General features: G+C 35.9%; 1 pseudogene; it reads right to left on the bottom strand.

Annotated features, from left to right (window-relative positions):
- Window positions 1-2,855: 2,855 nt before the first annotated feature.
- LOC113257434 (60S ribosomal protein L6-like) lies at window positions 2,856-4,064 on the bottom strand (annotated as a pseudogene).
- Between the last annotated feature and the right edge of the window lie 503 nt (window positions 4,065-4,567).

Genomic DNA, 4,567 nt, shown 5'->3' with positions numbered 1-4,567 from the left:
ACCACTAAGCTACTTTCTATCATTATAGATTTTTTTTTTTTTGTCTATTGGAGCATTTCATTTAAATATAGAATCATAAAGCATGAACTCTGCTGTGTAAAGTAGCTTGGGCCAGCAAATTGTTTTGGACATTCACTCATGCTACTGCATAGAATAGTTCCTACCTTTTTATTGTTCAACAGTTTTCCTTCATACAGATACACCAGTTCATTAATCATCCTCATGTTGATGTGCATTTGAGTTGTTTCCAGTTGAAGTAATTATGTATAAGTCTGTGATGAATTTCCACATACAAGTTTACAGTCTTCACATAAAGTTGATAGGTTTTGTACAGAATATGCTTTCATTTCTCATGGGTAAAGATGCCTGAGTGAAATTGCTGAGTTGAAGAGCAAATGTATGATAGGTTTGTAAGAACCACCGAGTGGTGGTATCAATTTACATTCCCACCAGCAATGTTTAGAGTCCTAAGTTGTCCCACATCCTCACCACCACTTGGCATTATGACACTTTTCAAATTTACCATTCTAGTGGATGTGAAGTGGTATCTCACTCTGGCTTAATTTATCCTTCCTGGACAAATGACGTAAAACATCTTTTCATGTGCTCATCGACCATTTTTCTACTTCTTTTATGAAGAGTCTGTTCAAATCTTTTGCTCGTTCGGGTTGTTTATAATATTATTGATCCATGAGAATTCCTTATATATTCTGAATACTAGTCCTTTCTCAGATACATGTATTACAAATATTTTCTTCCATGCTGTGGCTTAGCTTTTCATTTTCATAACATTGTTTTGAAGAGTAGAAGTTTTAATTTAAATGAAGTACAGTTTAAAAGTATTTTCCTTTATTGATATTGCTTTTGGTGTTAGGATTAAGAAATCATTTCCTAACCAAAGTTGCAAATGTTTTTTCATATGTTTTCTTCTAGAAGTTTTATAGTGTCATATTTTACATTTAGGTCTATTTTGAGGTAGTTTTTATATAGGGTGTGAAGAGTGAATCAAAGTAGCTGCAATAACAAATTACTATATATTTAGTAGCTTAAAACAACACAAATTTACTATCTTACACTTCTGTGGATTCAAAGCCCAACACAGGTCTCACTGGGTTAAAATCATGACGTCAGCAGAGCTGCAATCCTTTCTGGAGGATCTGCAGAAGAATCTATTTCCTTGCTTCTCTAGCCTCTAGAACATATCTTGGTTTGTCATCTACTCTCTCCATCTTTAAAGCCAGCAACTTTGGGTTGCATTGTATCTTCCTTTCATGGTCACATCACCCTCTGACTCTGTCCTGCCTCTCTTCCACCTCTCTTCCATGCTTAAGGACACTTGTCATTACCTTGGGGCCACCTGAATAATCTAGGATAATCTCCCCAACTCCTCAGATCTCTCACTCAGTCTCTTTTGCCATGGAAGATAACATATTCCCAGGTTCTAGGGATTAGAGCATGGACATCTTTGGGGGTGAGGGTCATTATTCTGCCTACCACACTTATGAATTGTTCCAGTACCATTTGTCGAATTACCTTGGCACCTTTGCCGAGGTCAGTTTTTACACGTGTGAATCTATTTCTGGGCTCTATTCAGTTCTACTGATCTCTATATCTGTCTTAAGCCATACCATAACCTCTTGATTTCTGCAGCTTAATAGAAATCTTGAAATCAGATAGTGTTAGTTTTCCAACTTTGTTTTCTTTCCAAAATAATATTTGGCCATTCTATGACTTTTATATTTCCTCTAAATTTTAGAGTCAAATCATCAATTTCTATAAAAAGCCCTCCTGGTTTTTTTTTTTTAAACAGCTTTATTGATGTGTAATTTGCATACCATAAAAATTTATTCATTGTAATATAAAACTCCAAGAGTTTCAGTAATTTGCAGAGTCATACAACCATCACCACAATTCAATTTTAGAAAATTTCCATCATCCCAAAAGGATCTCTAGTCCATTTGCAATAACTCTCTTTTTCCACCCATAACCTCAGGAAATGACTAATCTACTTCTGTCTCTATGGATTTGCCATTTAGGGACATTTCAGGTAAATAGAATCATATAGTATGTAATCATTTTCCTGTGGTTTCTTTCATGTAGCATAATGTTTTTGAGGTTCTTCTATATTGTACCATGTATCAGTACTCTGTAACATTTTTTTGCCAAAAAGTATTCCATCTTAAGGATATATGCATTTTGTTTATGTATTCACCAGTTTGACATACATTTGCTTGGTTCCATTTGGGGGTAACTATGAATGATACTGTTATGAACATTCATGTATAAATCTTTGTATAGACCTATATTTTCATTTCTCTTTAACTTTTTCAGCATTTTTGCTCAAAACTATTTTTTGGAGGCTGCATCATTTTACAGTCCCACCAGTAGTATGTGAGGGATCCAGTTTTTTCATAATCTTATAAACCCTTGTTTTTGTCTCTTTTTTATTACAGAGTTATCCTGGTGGGTGTGAAAGGATATTTCTTTGTACTTTTAATTTGCATTTCCCTAATACTAATGATTTTGAGCATCTTTTCATTAGTTTATTGGCTATTCATATAACTTCTTTGGTAATATGTCTATTAAAATATTTTATCCATTTCTTAGTTGGGTTATCTGCCTTCTTATAATCGAGTTGTAAGAGGTCTTAATCTGTTCTGGGTATAAGTTCTTTATCAGATATATGATTTGCAAATATTTTCCTTAGTCTGGGGCTTCTTTGACTTTCTTAAATGACCGTAAAGTAAAGCACAAACACTTTCAATTTTGATGAAGTCCAATTTATCCATTTTTAAATTTTTTAGTTACTTTTCTTGAAATGGATCAGTTATTTAATTAGGTTCTTTGTAAGAAATTTAGAACACTGACTTGTGAGGGTAAACTCCATTTGCGAGAGAAAACACAGAGCAGAGGTAGCCCTGAAGCTAAGAAAGAGCTTCGATTTTTGGCAGAATTTGAGTCCACAGCTTTCTGATCAAACTTGAGCTGTTCTGTAGTCCCATACTTCTCTTTCTCCAAGTGGAAGATCTCACCTGTACACAGCTTCTTCTTCTTGAGGTAAGCATCCATAAGATGTTTTGGGATTTTAACACAGTAGATATAAGTTCTGGTGGATGTAGCAATGACAAATTTCTGGTGTGTTCTATGCAGAGGAACTCAGTTGAGGGCCAGAAGTCCAGTCACAAGTAGCAAGTTACTGCTCAGTGGCTTCAGGAAAACCACCTTCTTGTCTCTGTGGTACCCAGTGAGAATGATCAAAATGGTGCCAGGAGTGATCCTAGCTGGCAGTTTTCTCACATGCTGACTGAAAGGTTTTGGCTTGGGTTTTTGTTTTTTTTTTTTTTAAGATTTTATTTATTTCTTTGAGAGACAGAGAGCACAGAGCAAGAGAGAGAAGCAGACTCCCTGCTGAGCAGAGAGCTCGACATGGGGCTCCTGAGATCATGACCTGAGCTGAAGGGAGACACTTAACTGAATGAGCCACCCAGGCAACCTGACTGAAAGGGTTTTTTTTTTTTTTTTGCCATGGCTCAACAGCTTTCAAGGCACATCTTCAGTAGGATAATACCGAAGCATTTTGTGAAGTTTAACCACTCGGGTACCACCATTCTTGTCACCATCTGGTTTTGTGACAGTAACAATCACCTTCTCCTTCTTTTTCTTATCAACCACAGATTTAGCTGCTGAATACTTCCTCTTGTACATGGCCTTTCTGGAATATGTAGCTGACCAGGAATATCTACCAATTCCTCTGACTAGGACAGGGCTTTGGCTGTGGTGGGGCTTCCCGTTCTTTGGTGTTTTGGCCTGGAGGTTACCATTCTTAACCTTGCCACAAGCATCAGGCTCCTTTTTTTTTTTTTTAAGATTTATTTATTTATTTGAGAGAGGAGGGAGGAAGCCCTCTGCAGGACTCCATCCCACAACCCCAAGATCAAGACCTGAGCCAAAATCAAGAGTCGGTCATTCAACCAACTGAGTCACCCAGGCCCTCCAGCATCACACATTTTGTCTTCAGGTTTTTTCTCTTTAGTATCCAGCTTCTCAGATTTTTCACCTGCCATCTTTCAAGATGGGGAAGAGTGAATTTATCAATTTTTTTAAAGTTAACTTTTGTGTATGATATGAGATAAAGACTTAAATCCATGTTCTTATATATGGACATCCAGTTCTCTTCAGAACCATTTGTTGAAAAGGTAGCTCTTTACCCCCGTTGAACACCTTGGCAGTTTTATCTCAGAGCAACTTACCCTAAACGTGCAAGTTTATTTCTGGACTCTCGATTCTGTTCTATTGATCTATTTCTATCCTTATGCAAAAGATCTATTAAAAACTTACTAGAAAGTTAGTTTTAATAATCAAGATGGTTATTAAAAATCAAGAAGCCCTCCATTTTGTTTTTCTCAAAAAAATGGCTATTTGGGGTTTTTTTCATTTTCATATAAATTTTAGAATTTTATTGCCCAATCTGCAAAAAAAAGCTGAAATTTTTATAGATATTCCATAGAATCTATCCATAAATTTGGGAAGAATTGCCATTTTAATAATATTGAGTCTTGCAATCTAT

The sequence above is a fragment of the Ursus arctos genome, unplaced genomic scaffold (genome assembly GCF_023065955.2).
Source record: "Ursus arctos isolate Adak ecotype North America unplaced genomic scaffold, UrsArc2.0 scaffold_26, whole genome shotgun sequence".
Taxonomy (NCBI): Eukaryota; Metazoa; Chordata; class Mammalia; order Carnivora; family Ursidae; genus Ursus; species Ursus arctos.
Note: the sequence above shows the minus strand (reverse complement) of the source record. Positions and strands in the feature narration are given on the sequence as shown.